This window comes from Cherax quadricarinatus, chromosome 2, assembly GCF_038502225.1.
Source record: "Cherax quadricarinatus isolate ZL_2023a chromosome 2, ASM3850222v1, whole genome shotgun sequence".
NCBI lineage: Eukaryota > Metazoa > Arthropoda > Malacostraca > Decapoda > Parastacidae > Cherax > Cherax quadricarinatus.
The window spans coordinates 61,424,862-61,449,051 of NC_091293.1; the positions used below are offsets into that span (position 1 = coordinate 61,424,862).

The 24,190-nt window shown below is 46.1% G+C and overlaps 1 protein-coding gene across 3 annotated transcripts in view; it reads left to right on the forward strand.

Moving 5' to 3' along the window:
- Positions 1 to 17,029: 17,029 nt before the first annotated feature.
- The window catches only part of uif (sushi, von Willebrand factor type A, EGF and pentraxin domain-containing protein uif), a 452,196-nt gene continuing 445,035 nt past the window's right edge, over positions 17,030 to 24,190 (forward strand). For 2 of the 3 annotated variants that reach the window (XM_053785483.2, XM_053785566.2), the window contains exon 1: positions 17,030 to 17,168. The gene's annotated coding sequence lies outside the window, so the exon portion shown is untranslated. The other variant, XM_070088717.1, reaches the window with a different exon arrangement.

The window sequence follows — 24,190 nt, forward strand, 5'->3', positions numbered from 1 at the left end:
GAAGGGAAAGTCATGGAAGGGAGAGTCATGGAAGGGAGAGTCATGGAAGGGAGAGTCATGGGGGGAGAGTCATGAGAGGGAGAGTCATGGGAGGGAGAGTCCTGGAAAAGAGAGTCATGGGAGGGAGAGTCATGGGAGGGAGAGTCATGGGAGGGAGAGTCATGGGAGGGAGAGTCATGGAAGGGAGAGTCATGGAAAGGAGAGTCATTGAAGGGAAAGTCATGGAATGGAGAGTCATGGAATGGAGGGTCATGGAAGGGAGGGTCATGGAAGGGAGAGTCATGGGAGGGAGAGTCTTGGGAGGAAGAGTCGTGTAAGGGAGAGTCATGTAAGGGAGAGTCATGTAAGGGAGAGTCATGGATGGGAGAGTCATGGGAGAAGAGTTATGGGAGTGAGAGTCATGGGAGGGAGAGTCATGGGAGTGAGAGTTATGGGAGGGAGAGTCATGGAAGGTAGAGTCATGGAAGGGAGAGTTATGGGAGGGAGAGTCACTGGAGAGAGAGTCATGGGAGGGAGAGTTATGGAAGGGAGGGTCATGGGAGGGAGAGTCATGGGAGGGAGAGTCATAGAAGGGAGAGTCATAGGAGGGAGAGTCATAGAAGGGAGAGTCATAGGAGCGAGAGTCATAGGAGGGAGAGCCATGGAAGGGAGAGTCATAGGAGGGAGAGTCATGGGAGGGAGAATCATGGGAGTAAGAGTCACGGGAGGGAGAGTCATGGGAGTGAGAGTGATGGGAGGGAGAGAAATGGAAGGGAGAGTCATGGAAGGGAGAGTTATGGGAGTGAGAGTCATGGGAGTGAGAGTCATGGGAGTGAGAGTCATGGGAGTGAGAGTCATGGGAGTGAGAGTCATGAGAGTGAGAGTCATGGGAGTGAGAGTCATGGGAGTGAGAGTCATGGGAGGGAGAGTCATGGGAGGGAGAGTCATGGGAGGGAGAGTCATAGGAGGGAGAGTCATGGAAGGGAGAGTCATAGGAGGGAGAGTCGTGAGAGGGAGAGTCATAGGAGTGAGAGTCATGGGAGGGAGAGTCATAGGAGGGAGAGTCATGGAAGGGAGAGTCATAGGAGGGAGAGTCGTGAGAGGGAGAGTCATAGGAGTGAGAGTCATGGGAGGGAGAGTCATAGGAGGGAGAGTCATAGGAGGGAGAGTCATGGGAGGGAGAGTCATAGGAGGGAGAGTCATGGAAGGGAGAGTCATAGGAGGGAGAGTCGTGAGAGGGAGAGTCATGGGAGGGAGAGTCATGGGAGGGAGAGTCGTGAGAGGGAAAGTCATGGGAGGGAGAGTCATGGGAGGGAGAGTCATGGGAGTGAGAGTCATGGGAGTGAGAATCATAGTAGAGAGAGTCGCGAGAGTGAGAGTCATGGGAGTGAGAGTCATGGAAGGGAGACTCATGGAAGGGAGAGTCATGGGAGGGAGAGTCTTGGGAGGGAGAGTCATGTAAGGGAGAGTCATGGAAGGGAGAGTCATGGATGGGAGAGTCACTGGTGGGAGAGTCATGGGAGAAGAGTTATGGGAGTGAGAGTCATGGGAGGGAGAGTCATGGGAGGGAGAGTTATAGGAGGGAGAGTCATGGAAGGTAGAGTCATGGAAGGGAAAGTTATGGGAGGGAGAGTCACTGGAGAGAGAGTCATGGGAGGGAGAGTCATGGGAGGGAGGGTCATGGGAGTGAGAGTCATGGGAGTGAGAGTCATGGGAGGGAGAGTCATGAAAGGGAGAGACATATGTGGGAGAGTCATGGGAGGGAGAGTCATAGGAGGAGAGCAATGGGAGGGAGAGTAATGTGAGGAGAGTCATGGGAGGGAGCGTCATGTGAGGGAGCGTCATGTGAGGGAGCGTCATGTGAGGGAGAGTCTTGAGAGAGAGAGTCATGGAAGGGAGAGTCATGGGAGGGAGAGTCATGGAAGGGAGAGCATGGGGGGAGAGTCATGAGAGGGAGAGTCATGGGAGGGAGAGTCCTGGAAAAGAGAGTCATGAGAGGGAGAGTCATGGGAGGGAGAGTCATGGGAGGGAGAGTCATGGGAGGGAGAGTCATGGGTGGGAGAGTCATGGGTGGGAGAGTCATGGAAGGGAGAGTCATGGAAGGGAGAGTCATGGAAGGGAGAGTCATGGAAGGGAGAATCATGGAAGGGAGAGTCATGGAAGGGAGAGTCATGGGGGGAGAGTCATGAGAAGGAGAGTCATGGGAGTGAGAGTCCTGGAAAAGAGAGTCAAAGGAGGGAGAGTCATGAGAGGGAGAGCCATGGGAGGGAGAGCCATGGGAGGGAGAGTCATGGAAGGGAGAGTCATGGAAGGGAGAGTCATGGAAGGGAGAATCATGGAAGGGAGAGTCATGGAAGGGAGAGTCATGGAAGGGAGAGTCATGGAAGGGAAAGTCATGGGAGGGAGAGTCATGGGACGGAGAGTCATGTTAAGGATAGTCATGGGAGGGAAAGGCTTGGGAGGGAGAATCATGGAAGGGAGAGCCATGGAAGGGAAAGTCATGGAAGGGAGAGTCATGAGAGGGAGAGTCTGAGAGGGAAAGTCATGGAAGGGAGAGTCATGGGAGGAAGAGTCATGGGAGGGAGAGTCGTGAGACGGAGAGTCGTGAGACGGAGAGTCATGGGAGGGAGAGTCATGGGAGGGAGAGTCATGGGAGGGAGAGTCATGGGAGGGAGAGTCATGGGAGGGAGAGTCATGGGAGGGATAGTCATGGGAGGAATAGTCATGGCAGGGAGAGTCATGGCAGGGAGAGTCATGGCAGGGAGAGTCATGGCAGGGAGAGTCATGGCAGGGAGAGTCATGGGAGGGAGAGTCATGGGAGGGAAAGTCATGGGAGGGAGAGGCATGGAAGGGAGAGTCGTGGAAGGGAGAGTCATGGAAGGGAGAGGCATGGGACGGAGAGTCATGGAAAGGAGAGTCATGTAAGGGAGCGTCATGGAAGGGAGAGTCATGGGAGGGAGAGTCATGGGAGGGAGAGTCATGGAAGGGAGAGTCATGGAAGAGAGATTCATGGGAGAGAGAATCTTGAGAGGGAGAGTCATGGGAGGGAGAGTCATGGGAAGAAGAGTCATGGGAGGGAGAGTCATGGGAGGGAGAGTCATGGGAGGGAGAGTCATGGAGGGAGAGTCTTGAGAGGGAGAGTAATGGGAGGGAGAGTCATGGAGGAAGAGTCATGGAAGGGAGAGTCATGGGAGGGAGAGTCATGGGAGGGAGAGTCATGGGAGAGAGATTCATGGGAGGGAGAGTCATGGAAGGGAGAGTCATGGAAGGGAGATTCATGGGAGGGAGAGTCATGCGAGGGAGAGTCATGCGAGGGAGAGTCATGGGAGGGAGGAGTAAGTTCCAGCTGCTGACGAAGGCAGGTGAACACGCCAGGTGTTCCTAGAACCTGGTCCTCGTTACCCTTCACAAGTTTGAAATTTTAAGCCGACTGGAAGAGATGTTCTCGAGTTGTGAGCAAAATAAAGTCGAAAAGTTGGAACAAAAAGAAGAAAATTAAAAAAAATAATTCAGGCATTGAAAGGTAGGTCTTCAGGTCTTCTGAGATACCTAAATTATTATTAAACTTGGTGGTCTTCTGAGATACCTAAATTATTATTAAACTTGGTGGTCTTCAGGTCTTCTGATATACCTAAATAATAATAAACTTGGTGGTCTTCAGGTCTTCTGAGGTACCTAAATAATAATAAACTTGGTGATCGATGTCCATAGAGTTCCACTGAGCGGTGTGGCCAAGCTTCCAGCAACACAGTGAGCGGTGTGGCCAAGCTTCCAGCAACACAGTGAGCGGTGTGGCCAAGCTTCCAGAAATACCATGAGTGGTGTGGCTAAGCTTCCAGCAACACAGTGAGCGGTGTGGCCAAGCTTCCAGCAACACAGTGAGCGGTGTGGCCAAGCTTCCAGCAATACAATGAGCGGTGTGGCCAAGCTTCCAGCAATACAATGAGCGGCGTGGCCAAGCTTCCAGCAATACAATGAGCGGTGTGGCCAAGCTTCCAGCAATACAGTGAGCGGTGTGGCCAAGCTTCCAGCAATACAGTGAGCGGTGTGGCCAAGCTTCCAGCAATACAGTGAGCGGTGTGGCCAAGCTTCCAGCAATACAGTGAGCGGTGTGGCCAAGCTTCCAGCAACACAGTGAGCGGTGTGGCCAAGCTTCCAGCAACACAGTGAGCGGTGTGGCCAAGCTTCCAGCAACACAGTGAGCGGTGTGGCCAAGCTTCCAGCAACACAGCTGGAGATAAACCCTCAAGCTGACTCTACCAATACTGATGAATAAGACGCTCGTGTAACACTCTGGAATAATTATTCTGGAAACATTTCGCCAGCCAGTGGCTTTTTGAGTCCAATGTTTCGCCAGCCAGTGGCTTCTTGAGTCCAATGTTTCGCCAGCCAGTGGCTTTTTGAGTCCAATGTTTCGCCAGCCAGTGGCTTCTTGAGTCCAATGTTTCTCCAGCCAGTTGGCCTCTTCAGTCCAATGTTTCTCCAGCCAGTTGGCCTCTTCAGTCCAATGTTTCTCCAGCCAGTTGGCCTCTTCAGTCCAATGTTTCTCCAGCCAGTTGGCCTCTTCAGTCCAATGTTTCTCCAGCCAGTGACTTCCTCACTCCAATGCGTTTCTGTGCGTTGATCAGCTTGAAACTTCTAGTGATGGCTGGTGTTTGTCGAAGGAAGGGTTCCATTAATTTTGAGTTGTGCATGTTCTAATTTGTCACTTTTATTAAACAAATTACATGTAGTCGCTTCCTACGATCCATTATAAACTCACACATTAAAAAAAGTAGAGCTGGTGATGGGAATGAGAGCAAATTGGTCTGTGACATGACTGGACAAGGACACATCAGCGGCCTCAGGCCTAAAAAAAATGGATTGATTTTGTTCTGAGTGGGTGCCAATTTGCACATTTTATCGACGAAATTTGGCAAATTGAAATACGATCTTCTTGAAACATTTAACACTGACGAAAGTTGCTTATGTGAAGTGTTGGATTGTTAGTGAAGTGTGTCCTTAACACTCTGCAGAATTATCTTCACTCCTCAGACTGTCCTCGTCTCGCAGCTCACACCAGGTGTGTACATACACCAGGTGTGTACATACACCAGGTGTGTACATACACCAGGTGTGTACATACACCAGGTGTGTACATACACCAGGTGTGTACACACACCAGGTGTGTACATACACCAGGTGTGTACACACACCAGGTGTGTACATACACCCGGTGTGTACATACACCCGGTGTGTACACACACCAGGTGTGTACACACTTGGTGTGTACACACACCAGGTGTGTACATACACCAGGTGTGTACACACACCAGGTGTGTACATACACCAGGTGTGTACATACACCAGGTGTGTACACACACCAGGTGTGTACACACACCAGGTGTGTACATACACCAGGTGTGTACACACACCAGGTGTGTACATACACCAGGTGTGTACATACACCAGGTGTGTACATACACCAGGTGTGTACATACACCAGGTGTGTACACACACCAGGTGTGTACACACACCAGGTGTGTACATTCACTTCCTTAAGAAAATATTTTCTGATAAGGTTGTAGAAAATTAAAAATACGAAATAAGTGACAAAAGAAAATTGAGTAATATTGAAAATTCATTTTTTCGAAGCCCTTAAGTATAATATTTTTTCCGTACTTCTGTTTCCTACTTTTCCTGTTTTTCCCTAACCTTGAGAACACTTCATCCGGTAGGTTTCAAATTTTAAGACTGGTGAACCTTATTGTGCAGGTGAATTCTGGTCACTTGTTATATAGACCGTTCCTGATACTGACCTGTCTACCTGACACTGTGATACTGACCTGTCTACCTGACACTGTGATACTGACTTGTCTACCTGACACTGTGATACTGACCTGTCTACCTGACACTGTGATACTGACCTGTCTACCTGACACTATGATACTGACCTGTCTACCTGACACTATGATACTGACCTGTCTACCTGACACTGTGATACTGACCTGTCTACCTGACACTATGATACTGACCTGTCTACCTGACACTATGATACTGACCTGTCTACCTGACACTGTGATACTGACCTGTCTACCTGACACTGTGATACTGACCTGTCTACCTGACACTATGATACTGACCTGTCTACCTGACACTGTGATACTGACCTGTCTACCTGACACTGTGATACTGACCTGTCTACCTGACACTGTGATACTGACCTGTCTACCTGACACTGTGATACTGACCTGTCTACCTGACACTATGATACTGACCTGTCTACCTGACACTATGATACTGACCTGTCTACCTGACACTGTGATGCTGACCTGTCTACCTGACACTGTGATACTGATCTGTTTACCTGATACTGTGATACTGACCTGTCTACCTGACACTGTGATACTGACCTGTCTACCTGACACTGTGATACTGACCTGTCTACCTAACACTGTGATACTGACCTGTCTACCTGATACTGTGATACTGACCTGTCTACCTGATACTGTGATACTGACCTGTCTACCTGACACTGTGATACTGACCTGTCTACCTGACACTGTGATACTGACCTGTCTACCTGACACTGTGATACTGACCTGTCTACCTGACACTGTGATATTGACCTGTCTACCTGACACTGAGATACTGACCTGTCTACCTGACACTGTGATACTGACCTGTCTACCTGACACTGTGATACTGACCTGTCTACCTGACACTGTGATATTGACCTGTCTACCTGACACTGTGATACTGACCTGTCTACCTGACACTGTGATACTGGACTGATAATAACCTGTCTACCTGACACTGTGATACTGACCTGTCTACCTGACACTGTGATACTGACCTGTCTACCTGACACTGTGATACTGACCTGTCCACCTGACACTGTGATACTGACCTGTCTACCTGACACTGTGATGCTGACCTGTCTACCTGACACTGTGATACTGACCTGTCTACCTGACACTGTGATACTGACCTGTCTACCTGACACTGTGATACTCACCTGTCTACCTGACACTGTGATACTCACCTGTCTACCTGACACTGTGATACTCACCTGTCTACCTGACACTGTGATACTCACCTGTCTACCTGATACTGTGATACTGGCCTGTCTACCTCACACTGTGATACTGCTGACCTGTCTACCTGACATTGTGATAATGACCTGTCTACCTGACACTGTGATACTGACCTGTCTTTCTGACACTGTGATAATGACCTGTCTACCTGACACTGTGATACTGACCTGTCTACCTGACATTGTGATAATGGCCTGTCTACCTGACACTGTTATACTGACCTGTCTACCTGACACTGTGATACTGACCTGTCTACCTGACACTGTGATACTGACCTGTCTACCTGACACTGTGATACTGACCTGTCTCCCTGACACGGTGATACTGACCTGTCTACCTGGCACTGTGATACTGACCTGTCTACCTGATACTGTGATACTGACCTGTCTACCTGACACTATAATACTGACCTGTCTACCTGACACTGTGATACTGACATGTCTACCTGACACTATGATACTGACCAGTCTACCTGACACTGTGATACTGACCTGTCTACCTGACACTGTGATACTGACCTGTCTACCTGAAACTGTGATACTGACCTGTGTACCTGACACTGTGATACTGACCAGTCTACCTGACACTGTGATACTGACCTGTCTACCTGACACTGAGATACTGACCTGTCTTCCTAACACTGTGATAATGACCTGTCTACCTGACACTGTGAAACTGACCTGTCTTCCTAACACTGTGATAATGACCTGTCTACCTGACACTGTGATACTGACCTGTCTACCTGACACTGTGATACTGACCAGTCTACCTGACACTGTGATAATGACCTGTCTACCTGACACTGTGAAACTGACCTGTCTTCCTAACACTGTGATAATGACCTGTCTACCTGACACTGTGATACTGACCTGTCTACCTGACATTGTGATAATGGCCTGTCTACCTGACACTGTGATACTGACCTGTCTACCTGACACTCTGATACTGACCTGTCTACCTGACATTGTGATACTGACCTGTCTTCCTGACACTGTGATACTGTCCTGTCTACCTGACACTGTGATACTGACCTGTCTACCTGACACTGTGATACTAAACTTTCTACCTGACACTGTGATACTGACCTGTGAACCTAACACTGATACTGACCTGTCTACCTGACACTGTGATACTGGCCTGTCTACCTGACACTGTGATACTGACCTGTCTACCTGGCACTGTGATACTGACCTGTCTACTTGACACTGTAATACTGACCTGTCCCCCTGACACTGTGATACTGACCTGTCTACCTGACACTGTTATACTGACCTATCTACCTGGCACTGTGATACTGACCTGTATACCTGACACTGTGATTCTGACCTGTCTACCTGACACTGTAATACTGACCTGTATACCTTACACTGTGATACTGACATGTCTACCTGACACTGTGATACTGACCTGTCTACCTGACACTGTGATACTGACCTGTCTACCTGACACTGTGATACTGACCTGTCTACCTGACACTGTGATACTGACCTGTCTACCTGACACAATGACACTGACCTGTCTACCTGACACTGTGATACTGACCTGTCTACCTGAAACTGTGATACTGACCTGTCTACCTGACACTGTGATACTGACCTGTCTACCTGACACTGTGATACTGACCTGTCTACCTGAAACTGTGATACTGACCTGTCTACCTGACACTGTGATACTGACCTGTCTACCTGACACTGTGATACTGACCTGTCTACCTGACACTGAGATACTCACCTGTCTACCTGACACTGTGATACTGGCCTGTCTACCTCACACTGTGATACTGCTGACCTGTCTACCTGACATTGTGATAATGACCTGTCTACCTGACACTGTGATACTGACCTGTCTACCTGACATTGTGATAATGGCCTGTCTACCTGACACTGTGATACTGACCTGTCTTCCTGACACTGTGATACTGACCTGTCTACCTGACACTGTGATGCTGACCTGTCTACCTGACATTGTTATACTGACCTCTCTACCTGACACTCTGATACTGACCTGTCTACCTGACACTGTGATACTGACCTGTCTTCCTGACACTGTGATACTGTCCTGTCTAATTGACACTGTGATACTGACCTGTCTACCTGGCACTGTGATACTGACCTGTCTACCTGACACTGTGATACTGACCTGTGAACCTAACACTGATACTGACCTGTCTACCTGACACTGTGATACTGACCTGTCTACCTGGCACTGTGATACTGACCTGTCTACTTGACACTGTAATACTGACCTATCTACCTGGCACTGTGATACAGACCTGTCTACTTGACACTGTTATACTGACCTATCTACCTGGCACTGTAATACTGACCTGTATACCTGACACTGTGATTCTGACCTGTCTACCAGACACTGTAATACTGACCTGTGTACCTGACACTGTGATACTGACCTGTCTACCTGATACTGTGATACTGACCTGTCTACCTGACACTGTAATACTGACCTGTGTACCTGACACTGTGATACTGACATGTCTACCTGACACTGTGATACTGACCTGTCTACCTGACACTGTGATACTGACCTGTCTACCTGACACTGTGATACTGACCTGTCTACCTGACACTGTGATACTGACCTGTCTACCTGACACTGTGATACTGTCCTGTCTAACTGACACTGTGACTCTGACCTGTCTACCTGACACTGTGATACTGACCTGTCTACCTGACACTGTGATACTGACCTGTCTTCCTGACACTGTGATACTGACCTGTCTACCTGACACTCTGATACTGACCTGTCTACCTGACACTGTGATACTGACCTGTCTACCTGACACTGTGATACTGACCTGTCTACCTGACACTGATACTGACCTGTCTACCTGACACTGTGATACTGACCTGTCTACCTGAAACTGTGATACTGACCTGTCTACCTGACACTGTGATACTGACCTGTCTACCTGACACTGTGATATTGACCTGTCTACCTGAAACTGTGATACTGACCTGTCTACCTTACACTGTTATACTGACCTGTCTACCTGACACTGTGATACTGACCTGTCTACCTTACACTGTTATACTGACCTGTCTACCTGACACTGTGATACTGACCTGTCTACCTGATACTGTGATACTGACCTGTCTACCTGACACTGTGATACTGACCTGTCTACCTGATACTGTGATACTGACCTGTCTACCAGACACTGTAATACTGATCTGTCTACCTGACACTGTGATACTGACCTGTCTACCTGACACTGTGATACTGACCTGTCTACCTGACACTGCACTCAGTGGAGGTACCTGGGTATCTTTAATGACTTTATTGATGATTCTTGCAGTGCGGTATCTGGGGTACACAGGCAGTGTGTTAGGTGCCCATGGACCAGGAGTGCCATGGGCACGAGGGAGAGAGGAGTAGGACCTGCTGTCTGAGTGAATGAGGTAGACGCAGAGGTGGGCATTCTGAAGTGATAGGCCTATTGGTGGCAGCACCAGCATGGCACAAAATGTGTGCTCAGCTGGCAGACAGCATAGGCTGTCTGTGCAGACAGTGCAGGCTGTCTACAGGTACTGGAGAATGGCTCTTGATCCAAGGCACTCGACTCGTCCTCCCATTCATTAGTGTGAACTTGATTGCCTCCCATTCTCTCCCATGTTTGACCCTGCGCTTTTATTGCCTTCCCTATTAATAATAATAATAATAATAATAATAGGTTGGTATAGGTAGTAGGTTGGTAGACAGCAACCACCCAGGGAAGTACTACCGTCCTGCCAGATGACTGTGAAACAGAAACCTGTAATTGTTTTGCATGATGGTAGGATTGCTGTTTTCTTTTTCTGTCTCATAAACACGCTAGATAACAGGGATATCTTGCTACTCCTACTTACACTTTGGTCACACTTCACAGACACGCACATGCATATATATATATACATACATCTAGGTTTTTCTCCTTTTTCTAAATAGCTCTTGTTCTTTTTTATTTCTTCTATTGTCCATGGGGAAATGGAAAAGAATCTTTCCTCCGTAAGCCATGCGTGTCGTATGAGGCGACTAAAATGCCGGGAGCAATGGGCTAGTAACCCCTTCTCCTGTAGACATTTACTAAAAAAGAGAAGAAGAAAAACTTTATAAAACTGGGATGCTTAAATGTGCGTGGATGTAGTGCGGATGACAAGAAACAGATGATTGCTGATGTTATGAATGAAAAGAAGTTGGATGTCCAGGCCCTAAGCGAAACAAAGCTGAAGGGGGTAGGGGAGTTTCAGTGGGGGGGAAATAAATGGGATTAAATCTGGAGTATCTGAGAGAGTTAGAGCAAAGGAAGGGGTAGCAGTAATGTTAAATGATCAGTTATGGAAGGAGAAAAGAGAATATGAATGTGTAAATTCAAGAATTATGTGGATTAAAGTAAAGGTTGGATGCGAGAAGTGGGTCATAATAAGCGTGTATGCACCTGGAGAAGAGAGGAATGCAGAGGAGAGAGAGAGATTTTGGGAGATGTTAAGTGAATGTATAGGAGCCTTTGAACCAAGTGAGAGAGTGATTGTAGTAGGGGACCTGAATGCTAAAGTAGGAGAAACTTTTAGAGAGGGTGTGGTAGGTAAGTTTGGGGTGCCAGGTGTAAATGATAATGGGAGCCCTTTGATTGAACTTTGTATAGAAAGGGGTTTAGTTATAGGTAATACATATTTTAAGAAAAAGAGGATAAATAAGTATACAAGATATGATGTAGGGCGAAATGACAGTAGTTTGTTGGATTATGTATTGGTAGATAAAAGACTGATGAGTATACTTCAGGATGTACATGTTTATAGAGGGGCCACATATATATCAGATCACTTTCTAGTTGTAGCTACACTGAGAGTAAAAGGTAGATGGGATACAAGGAGAATAGAAGTATCAGGGAAGAGAGAGGTGAAGGTTTATAAACTAAAAGAGGAGGCAGTTAGGGTAAGATATAAACAGCTATTGGAGGATAGATGGGCTAATGAGAGCATAGGCAATGGGGTCGAAGAGGTATGGGGTAGGTTTAAAAATGTAGTGTTAGAGTGTTCAGCAGAAGTTTGTGGTTACAGGAAAGTGGGTGTGGGAGGGAAGAGGAGCGATTGGTGGAATGATGATGTAAAGAGAGTAGTAAGGGAGAAAAAGTTAGCATATGAGAAGTTTTTACAAAGTAGAAGTTGTGCAAGGAGGGAAGAGTATATGGAGAAAAAGAGAGAGGTTAAGAGATTGGTGAAGCAATGTAAAAAGAGAGCAAATGAGAGAGTGGGTGAGATGTTATCAACAAATTTTGTTGAAAATAAGAAAAAGTTTTGGAGTGAGATTAACAAGTTAAGAAAGCCTAGAGAACAAATGGATTTTTCAGTTAAAAATAGGAGAGGAGAGTTATTAAATGGAGAGTTAGAGGTATTGGGAAGATGGAGGGAATATTTTGAGGAATTGTTAAATGTTGATGAAGATAGGGAAGCTGTGATTTCGTGTATAGGACAAGGAGGAATAACATCTTGTAGGAGTGAGGAAGAGCCAGTTGTGAGTGTGGGGGAAGTTCGTGAGGCAGTAGGTAAAATGAAAGGGGGTAAGGCAGCCGGGATTGATGGGATAAAAATAGAAATGTTAAAAGCAGGTGGGGATATAGTTTTGGAGTGGTTGGTGCAATTATTTAATAAATGTATGGAAGAGGGTAAGGTACCTAGGGATTGGTAGAGAGCATGCATAATTCCTTTGTATAAAGGCAAAGGGGATAAAAGAGAGTGCAAAAATTATAGGGGGATAAGTCTGCTGAGTATACCTGGTAAAGTGTATGGTAGAGTTGTTATTGAAAGAATTAAGAGTAAGACGGAGAATAGGATAGCAGATGAACAAGGAGGCTTTAGGAAAGGTAGGGGGTGTGTGGACCAGGTGTTTACAGTGAAACATATAAGTGAACAGTATTTAGATAAGGCTAAAGAGGTCTTTGTGGCATGGATTTGGAAAAGGCGTATGACAGGGTGGATAGGGGGGCAATGTGGCAGATGTTGCAAGTGTATGGTGTAGGAGGTGGGTTACTGAAAGCAGTGAAGAGTTTTTACGAGGATAGTGAGGCTCAAGTTAGAGTATGTAGGAAAGAGGGAAATTTTTTCCCAGTAAAAGTAGGCCTTAGACAAGGATGTGTGATGTCACCGTGGTTGTTTAATATATTTATAGATGGGGTTGTAAGAAAAGTAAATGCGAGGGTCTTGGCAAGAGGCGTGGAGTTAAAAGATAAAGAATCACACACAAAGTGGGAGTTGTCACAGCTGCTCTTTGCTGATGACACTGTGCTCTTGGGAGATTCTGAAGAGAAGTTGCAGAGATTGGTGGATGAATTTGGTAGGGTGTGCAAAAGAAGAAAATTAAAGGTGAATACAGGAAAGAGTAAGGTTATGAGGATAACAAAAAGATTAGGTGATGAAAGACTGAACATCAGATTGGAGGGAGAGAGTATGGAGGAGGTGAACGTATTCAGATATTTGGGAGTGGACGTGTCAGAGGATGGGTCTATGAAAGATGAGGTGAATCATAGAATTGATGACGGGAAAAGAGTGAGTGGTGCACTTAGGAGTCTGTGGAGACAAAGAACTTTGTCCTTGGAGGCAAAGAGGGGAATGTATGAGAGTATAGTTTTACCAACGCTCTTATATGGGTGTGAGGCATGGGTGATGAATGTTGCAGCGAGGAGAAGGCTGGAGGCAGTGGAGATGTCATGTCTGAGGGCAATGTGTGGTGTGAATATAATGCAGAGAATTCGTAGTTTGGAAGTTAGGAGGAGGTGCGGGATTACCAAAACTGTTGTCCAGAGGGCTGAGGAAGGGTTGTTGAGATGGTTCAGACATGTAGAGAGAATGGAACAACACAGAATGACTTGAAGAGTGTATCAGTCTGTAGTGGAAGGAAGGCGGGGTAGGGGTCGGCCTAGGAAAGGTTGGAGAGAGGGGGTAAAGGAGGTTTTGTGTGCGAGGGGCTTGGACTTCCAGTAGGCATGCGTGAGCGTGTTTGATAGGAGTGAATGGAGACAAATGGTTTTTAATACTTGACGTGCTGTTGGAGTGTGAGCAGAGTAACATTTATGAAGGGGTTCAGGGAAACCGGCAGGCCGGACTTGAGTCCTGGAGATGGGAAGTACAGTGCCTGTACTCTGAAGGAGGGGTGTTAATGTTGCAGTTTAAAAACTGTAGTGTAAAGCACCCTTCTGGCAAGACAGTGATGGAGTGAATGATGGTGAAAGTTTTTCTTTTTCGGGCCACCCTGCCTTGGTACGAATCGGCCAGTGTGATAATAAAAAAAAATAATAATAACAACAATAATAATAATAATGTGTACTCAGTGGCAGGTGTACTCTGTTGCAAGTGTACTCTGTGGCAAGTGTACTCTGTGGCAAGTGTACTCTGTGGCAAGTGTACTCTGTTGCAAGTGTACTCTGTGGCAAGTGTACTCTGTTGCAAGTGTACTCTGTGGCAAGTGTACTCTGTAGCAAGTGTACTCTGTGGCAAGTGTACTCTGTGGCAAGTGTACTCTGTGGCAAGTGTACTCTGTGGCACGTGTACCCTGTGGCAAGTGTACTCTGTGGCAAGTGTACTCTGTGGCAAGTGTACTCTGTGGCAAGTGTACTCTGTGGCAAGTGTACTCTGTGGCACGTGTACCCTGTGGCAAGTGTACTCTGTAGCAGGTGTACTCTGTGGCAAGTGTACTCTGTGGCAAGTGTACTCTGTGGCACGTGTACCCTGTGGCAAGTGTACCCTGTTGCAAGTGTACCCTGTGGCAAGTGTACCCTGTTGCAAGTGTATTCTGTGGCGAGTGTACTCTGTGGCAAGTGTACTCTGTGGCAAGTGTACTCTGTGACAAGTGTACCCTGTGGCAAGTGTACTCTGTGGCAAGTGTACTCTGTGGCACGTGTACCCTGTGGCAAGTGTACCCTGTGGCAAGTGTGCTCTGTGGCAAGTGTACCCTGTGGCAAGTGTACTCTGTGGCAAATGTACCCTGTGGCAAGTGTACTCTGTGGCAAGTGTACCCTGTGGCAAGTGTACCCTGTGGCAAGTGTACTCTGTGGCAAGTGTACCCTGTGGCAAGTGTGCTCTGTGGCAAGTGTACCCTGTGGCAAATGTACTCTGTGGCAAGTGTACTCTGTGGCAGGTGCACTCTGTGGCAGGTGCACTCTGTGGCAAGTATACCTTGTGGCAAGTGTACCCTGTGGCAAGTGTACTCTGTGGCGTGTGTACTCTGTGGCAAGTGTACTCTGTGACAAATGTACCCTGTGGCAAGTGTACCCTCTGGCAAGTGTACTCTGTGGCGTGTGTACTCTGTGGCAAGTGTACTCTGTGGCAAGTGTACCCTCTGGCAAGTGTACTCTGTGGCGTGTGTACTCTGTGGCAAGTGTACTCTGTGACAAGTGTACCCTGTGGCAAGTGTACTCTGTGGTAAGTGCACTCTGTGGCAAGTGCACTCTGTGGCAAGTGTACCCTGTGGCAAGTGTACCCTGCGGCAAGTGTACTGTGGCAAGTGTACTCTGTGGCAGGTGCACTCTGTGGCAAGTGCACTCTGTGGCAAGTATACCTTGTGGCAAGTGTACCCTGTGGCAAGTGTACTCTGTGGCAAGTGTACTCTGTGGCAAGTGTACTCTGTGGCAAGTGTACTCTGTGGCAAGTGCACTCTGTGGCAAGTGTACTCTGTGGCAAGTGTACTCTGTGGCAAGTGTACTCTGTGGCAGGTGCACTCTGTGGCAAGTGCACTCTGTGGCAAGTATACCTTGTGGCAAGTGTACACTGTGGCAAGTGTACTCTGTGGCAAGTGTACTCTGTGGCAAGTGTACTCTGTGGCAAGTGTACTCTGTGGCAAGTGCACTCTGTGGCAAGTGTACTCTGTGGCAAGTGTACTCTGTGGCAGGTGCACTCTGTGGCAAGTGCACTCTGTGGCAAGTGTACCTTGTGGCAAGTGTACCCTTTGGCAAGTGTATTCTGTGGCAAGTGTACTCTGTGGCAAGTGTACTCTGTCAGTCACAGTTGCCTTCATCAAGGACTCAGGAATTTATGTTTGTAGTTAAAAAAGACACCTGTTTATAAGCTATTTCCTAAAATATTTCTCTTTTTATGTGTTGATCTATGGTTATATTAGTAGCGCGGTATAGGAAGTAATAATGGTTGGCTGGAGGCTACGTAGCCTCAGGCTAGTGTTAGAGTAGCCTACTTTACTGGAGGCAACCGCACCGGCGGTCACTGACATCCTGTACTAGTAGTGCACTCCCGTCTCTGGCCTTTCTTACCTACCTATGGCAGGTTTATATTAACGTGCTGGCGAAAACCACCTCTCAATACACTATGGAGAATATTTAGATGAGAAGCGTTGTGTTGTAGATGGTGTGAAGTGTGGCAGAGTACGTATAATGTTGTCAGCGTAGAGGCGCAGGCAGGGAGGAATAACAAGGTGCTGGAGGTGTAAGGCTCACCGGAGTGTGTTGCAGCTTGGTAAAATAAGCTTTAATGGTGGTGGTACCTGCCACTACCGCCTCTTAGAGCACTGGCGGTCACTCGGGTCCGCTTGCCCTAAAAATGTGGGACCGTCCCGTTTAATGTTGATTAATTACCAGATGATTCCCAATGCTCTGCCACCTCTGTTTTACCTCTGCAGTTGCTGGTATACGTGCACACTGTCGATATTTGTTTCACGAGGTTTAAAATCGAGTCAAAAAGAGAAGTGAGAGTCATTTATGTGAAGTGTTATGGGCAGCAGGATGGCTGTGTAGAGGAGGAGCCACATTCTTGGTGCGACGGTAGGCGGGGCTCTCAGGCCGTCGTCATCTTCTGCCTGCCGTAGGATTTATCCATCTTCACGGTATTCATACGACTTTTGCCTAGTATCCCTGCCGATCTCAGACTATTACGATTGCTTTTTGTGGAATACTGGTACACAGCCATCATAAGAGAGTGAGAGATACAAAACACACTTGGAGAACACAGGTTGTGGGTACAAGTTGGGCGGTCGTAGCCGGCGTCGTGCGCTCCGTCGTGAAGGAGAAGCCTCAGTCTGGCTCAACGACTGGTGAAGGACGGGTGTGTGATAAGCGCCCTCTCCTCTTCATGCAACCTGTTTTATCTGTGATTTTTGTAGTTTTAGTTATATAAGGTAAGAACCTGGAGAGGCAAAACAGTGCTGGAAAAAGTTTAATTCTGCTAGTGATCGCCCCGAGAGTGGAAGACCTGGTGACCTGAACGCACCAGGAAGGAGCGAGCCAAGACGCGCTAATACAAAACTGATCACTTACACGCTAAGTATTATTTTAACACTTTTATATCACCTTACACTCTACCTATATATATATATATATATATATATATATATATATATATATGTATATATGTATGTATATATACACACACACACAAGAAGGCAAGGATTCAGAATAACGTGAGCAGTGTGGAGGATGTTGATACAGTGTGGAGGATGTTGATACAGTGTGGAGGATGTTGATATAGTGTGGAGGATGTTGATATAGTGTGGAGGATGTTGATACAGTGTGGAGGATGTTGATACAGTGTGGAGGATGTTGATACAGTGTGGAGGATGTTGATATAGTGTGGAGGATGTTGATATAGTGTGGAGGATGTTGATACAGTGTGGAGGATGTTGATACAGTGTGGAGGATGTTGATACAGTGTGGAGGATGTTGATACAGTGTGGAGGATTTTGATACAGTGTGGAGGATGTTGATACAGTGTGGAGGATGTTGATATAGTGTGGAGGATGTTGATATAGTGTGGAGGATGTTGATACAGTGTGGAGGATGTTGATACAGTGTGGAGGATGTTGATACAGTGTGGAGGATGTTGATACAGTGTGGAGGATGTTGACAAAGTGTGGAGGATGTTGATATAGTGTGGAGGATGTTGATACAGTGTGGAGGATGTTGATACAGTGTGGAGGATGTTGATACAGTGTGGAGGATGTTGATACAGTGTGGAGGATGTTGATATAGTGTGGAGGATGTTGATATAGTGTGGAGGATGTTGATACAGTGTGGAGGATGTTGATACAGTGTGGAGGATGTTGATACAGTGTGGAGGATGTTGATACAGTGTGGAGAATGTTGACAAAGTGTGGAGGATGTTGATATAGTGTGGAGGATGTTGATATAGTGTGGAGGATGTTGATACAGTGTGGAGGATGTTGATACAGTGTGGAGGATGTTGATACAGTGTGGAGGATGTTGATACAGTGTGGAGGATGTTGATACAGTGTGGAGGATGTTGATACAGTGTGGAGGATGTTGATACAGTGTGGAGGATGTTGATACAGTGTGGAGGATGTTGATATAGTGTGGAGGATGTTGATATAGTGTGGAGGATGTTGATACAGTGTGGAGGATGTTGATACAGTGTGGAGGATGTTGATATAGTGTGGAGGATGTTGATATAGTGTGGAGGATGTTGATACAGTGTGGAGGATGTTGATACAGTGTGGAGGATGTTGATATAGTGTGGAGGATGTTGATATAGTGTGGAGGATGTTGATACAGTGTGGAGGATGTTGATACAGTGTGGAGGATGTTGATATAGTGTGGAGGATGTTGATACAGTGTGGAGGATGTTGATACAGTGTGGAGGATGTTGATACAGTGTGGAGGATGTTGATACAGTGTGGAGGATGTTGATACAGTGTGGAGGATTTTGATACAGTGTGGAGGATGTTGATACAGTGTGGAGGATGTTGATATAGTGTGGAGGATGTTGATATAGTGTGGAGGATGTTGATACAGTGTGGAGGATGTTGATACAGTGTGGAGGATGTTGATACAGTGTGGAGGATGTTGATACAGTGTGGAGGATGTTGACAAAGTGTGGAGGATGTTGATATAGTGTGGAGGATGTTGATACAGTGTGGAGGATGTTGATACAGTGTGGAGGATGTTGATACAGTGTGGAGGATGTTGATACAGTGTGGAGGATGTTGATATAGTGTGGAGGATGTTGATATAGTGTGGAGGATGTTGATACAGTGTGGAGGATGTTGATACAGTGTGGAGGATGTTGATACAGTGTGGAGGATGTTGATACAGTGTGGAGAATGTTGACAAAGTGTGGAGGATGTTGATATAGTGTGGAGGATGTTGATATAGTGTGGAGGATGTTGATACAGTGTGGAGGATGTTGATACAGTGTGGAGGATGTTGATACAGTGTGGAGGATGTTGATACAGTGTGGAGGATGTTGATACAGTGTGGAGGATGTTGATACAGTGTGGAGGATGTTGATACAGTGTGGAGGATGTTGATACAATGTGGAGGATGTTGATACAGTGTGGAGGATGTTGATACAGTGTGGAGGATGTTGATACAGTGTGGAGGATGTTGATACAGTGTGGAGGATGTTGATACAGTGTGGAGGATGTTGATACAGTGTGGAGGATGTTGATACAGTGTGGATGATGTTGATACAGTGTGGAGGATGTTGATACAGTGTGGAGGATGTTGACAAAGTGTGGAGGATGTTGATATAGTGTGGAGGATGTTGATATAGTGTGGAGGATGTTGATACAGTGTGGAGGATGTTGATATAGTGTGGAGGATGTTGATACAGTGTGGAGGATGTTGATATAGTGTGGAGGATGTTGATATAGTGTGGAGAATGTTGATACAGTGTGGAGGATGTTGATACAGTGTGGAGGATGTTGATACAGTGTGGAGGATGTTGATATAGTGTGGAGGATGTTGATACAGTGTGGAGGATGTTGATACAGTGTGGAGGATGTTGATACAGTGTGGAGGATGTTGATATAGTGTGGAGGATGTTGATACAGTGTGGAGGATGTTGATACAGTGTGGAGAATGTTGATACAGTGTGGAGGATGTTGATACAGTGTGGAGGATGTTGATACAGTGTGGAGGATGTTGATACAGTGTGGAGAATGTTGATACAGTGTGGAGGATGTTGATACAGTGTGGAGGATGTTGATACAGTGTGGAGGATGTTGATATAGTGTGGAGGATGTTGATACAGTGTGGAGGATGTTGATACAGTGTGGAGAATGTTGATACAGTGTGGAGGATGTTGATACAGTGTGGAGGATGTTGATACAGTGTGGAGGATGTTGATACAGTGTGGAGAATGTTGATACAGTGTGGAGGATGTTGATACAGTGTGGAGGATGTTGACAAAGTGTGGAGGATGTTGATATAGTGTGGAGGATGTTGATATAGTGTGGAGGATGTTGATACAGTGTGGAGGATGTTGATATAGTGTGGAGGATGTTGATACAGTGTGGAGGATGTTGATACAGTGTGGAGGATGTTGATATAGTGTGGAGGATGTTGATACAGTGTGGAGGATGTTGATATAGTGTGGAGGATGTTGATATAGTGTGGAGGATGTTGATACAGTGTGGAGGATGTTGATAGTGTGGAGGATGTTGATATAGTGTGGAGGATGTTGATATAGTGTGGAGGATGTTGATACAGTGTGGAGGATGTTGATACAGTGTGGAGGATGTTGATACAGTGTGGAGGATGTTGATACAGTGTGGAGGATGTTGATACAGTGTGGAGGATGTTGATACAGTGTGGAGGATGTTGATATAGTGTGGAGGATGTTGATATAGTGTGGAGGATGTTGATACAGTGTGGAGGATGTTGATACAGTGTGGAGAATGTTGATACAGTGTGGAGGATGTTGATACAGTGTGGAGGATGTTGATACAGTGTGGAGAATGTTGATACAGTGTGGAGGATGTTGATACAGTGTGGAGGATGTTGATATAGTGTGGAGGATGTTGATATAGTGTGTTGTATCATGTTAATAACATACAACTGAGGAAAGTTTTACAGAAGACTGGAAGTTAATATAAACTAACATATCAGTGTGTTAGGTGGTGGAGGGCTGTGTGGTGGTGGTGGAGGGCTGTTGTGGTGGAGGGCTGTGGTGGTAGAGGGCTGTGTGGTGGTGGTGGAGGGCTGTTGTGGTGGAGGACTGTGTGGTGATGGAGGACTGTGGTGGTTGGGTGGAGGGCTGTGTGATGGGGTACAGGGCTGTGTGGTGGTGATGGAGGGCTGTGTGCTGGTGATGCAGGGCTGTGGTGGTTGGGTGGAGGGTTGTGTGATGGGGTGGAGGGCTGTGTGGTGGAGTGGAGGGCTGTGTGATGGGTGGAGGGCTGTGTGGTGGGGTGGAGGGCTGTGTGGTGGTGATGGAAGGCTGTGGTGATGTTGTGGAGGGCAGTGTGATGGGGTGAAGGACTGTGTGGTCGGGTGGAGGGCTGTGTGATGGGTTGGAGGGCTGTGTGATGGGGTGGAGGACTGTTTGGTGGGGTGGAGGGCTATTTGGTTGAGGGAGGGAGGGAGACAAGAGGCCGAACTGGTGGTGTGACGTCAGTTGAGAAACTTGTTGGGAGGGTGACTGTGATGGAGGGAGGACTTGATGGAGAGAGCACTTGTGGGAAGGGGCGGTGACTGTATTGGAGGGAGGGCTTGTAGGAGGGACGGCTTGTAGGAGGGAGGGTGACTGTGTTAGTGGGAGGACTTGTGGGAGATTGTGGAACTGTGTTGAGGGAAGATTGACTGTAAGGAAGGGAACGTAACTGCGAGAGAGGGTAACTGTGTTGGAAGGCGGGAGGAAGGGAGGGTAGCTGTGTTGGAAGGAAAGAGGGAGGGAGGGTAGCCGTGTTGGAAGGAGGGAGGGAGGAAGGTGGAAGGTTGGTAACTTCAGGATGTACTGCTGCTGCTGCTGCTGCACCCTTCTCTGACTCAGCACATGGTAGAACTATCTGGCCTGGGGCATTTGTGTGCCTGGGGCATGTGTGTGCCTGGGGCATCTGTGTGCCTGGGGCATCTGTGTGCCTGGGGCATCTATGTGCCTGTCTGTTTACTTTGGGCATTTCTAGCTGTCCACTGACTTATGGACTCGTTACACTTGTCCTGTTATAAGCATGACAGAAAGTCTCACACAGACACCTTAGGTTTCTCTTGGCTAGGCTCTAGGCTAAGGTAGGCTAGGTCCCAGTTAGTTCCTAGGCTAGGAACTAGTTTAGTTCCTACTGTAGACCAGGCTATGATATACTCCCGGGTATTGTGCTCCTACTGTAGACCAGACTAAGATATACTCCCAGGTATTGTGTTCCTACCTTAGACAAGACTAGGATACCCTCCCGGGTATTGTGTTCCTGCTGTAGACCAGACTAGGTCCTACCGTAGATCAGACTAGGATACCCTCCCAGGTATTGTGCTCCTACTGTAGACCAGATTAGGATACCCTCCCAGATATTGTGTTCCTACTGTAGACCAGACTAAGATATACTCCCAGGTATTATGTTCCTACTGTAGACCAGACTAAGATATACTCCCAGGTATTATGTTCCTACTGTAGACCAGACTAAGATATACTCCCAGGTACTGTGTTCCTACTGTAGACCAGACTAAGAAAAAGAAAATAATTTTGTCACGATTTTGTCATATTTTTTATGGGTTCAAGGTTCTCGTTTTTTTGTGTTTTCTTTTGGATGTATTTAAAGACATTGTATTTGTAGTGCAGCTGAACACACAAGAACACCGGTGTTCGTGATTACTTGGGGTACTTATGAAGTGTATACTGGGATTCGTGTATTGCCTGGTAATAATAATAATAATAATAATAATAATAATAATAATAATAATAATAATATCTTTATTTCTACAAGTAGATGTACAAGGTATAAGAGTTGTGTATTGCCTAGTAACATACATACTTATCTAAGAACTATGTAGTGTTTAGTAAAGTACAAACGTTTATGAGAGGTATTTAGTAAAGTACACACGTACAAGAGTACGTCTCACCTGTTGTACCACAGTACATGGGGAATTTTTAGTTGCGGAACGGATGTACTCTCACCGCTACATAGGTCGATGTAATTTAAAGAGTCTACCCTTATCTTTTTTTTTTCATTTTCTTTCTTAAGGGTAGACTGGGATAATTTAAAATACTTTAACAAATATTATAGGAACTCAAGGTAAAGGGAGGGAACAGCAGTTGAGTCAGTTTAATAGACAGGTTTTAGGGAAATGTTACTTAAATCAACTTTGAACATTTTCAATATTAATGAGGTGTCGATGGGTGGGAGGTATGATATTACTCAGGAATATTTGGAATATATGAAATACTCCAATGGAAATAAGTCGCCCTGTCTGACTTCGGGTTATCCTTGGTAATTTACACATAGTATGTTACTATGTATGATAATTCGTGTAACTGTATATATGTGTACCTGTACCTAAAATTTACTTGTGAATATTTTTTAAATGCTCATGTATACCCAAAATACTCAGGAATTCGTAAATACTGATAATTTTCAACAGTGAGGCAGAATTGGCAATTATGTGGTAAGGAATAGTCAGGAATAATAATACCCTTTAAGGGCTATTTACATATACTCACTAATGACCGGAAATACTCAGTAATGACTAGAAACTCAAGAAAATGTAAACCCACACTGTCAAGTTTCCATAGTGACGGTAGTGTTGACAGTTGTTGTTTTTAGGAATACTCAGGATATTTGGTACACTGAAGTAGTGTCAACCAACACATATTTCGAGAACTTTCTGGAAACTTCGGGAGTTTCAGCAGAAAGTGACGTGGGGTAATACAGCATTCTTATATTAATACAAACATCCACAAAAAACACAAGTGTTTCTGACATTGTCATCTAATAAATATTATTAGAATAAATATTATTAGAATATTTCAGAATGGCACTAGACTAGTTGATAGTAACTTGACGCGTTTTTTGGGCGTCTGTATGTGTATTTGGGTACAGGTACACATAAGTAAGTTTATTCAGGTATACACAAATACAGTTACATAGAATTATCATACATAGCAGCATATGTATAGAGAACCTGGGATAACCCAAAAAATGTCAGAGTGACTTATTTCTACTGGGGCCATTTTAATACCTTGTTATACTATAAAGGAGATAATATTTTATTGTTATACTATACATTATACTATACTATACACTATTATACTATACATTATACTATACTATACATTATTATACATTCATCAGACACCTTTTGGCAGTCTTCTTGAACTGGTTCATGCTATGACTGGCTTTGACATGTGCGGGCAGTCTGTTCCATTCCTTTATTGCTGTACAATAAAAGGTGTTTGAAGCCTGGCCACTGACTG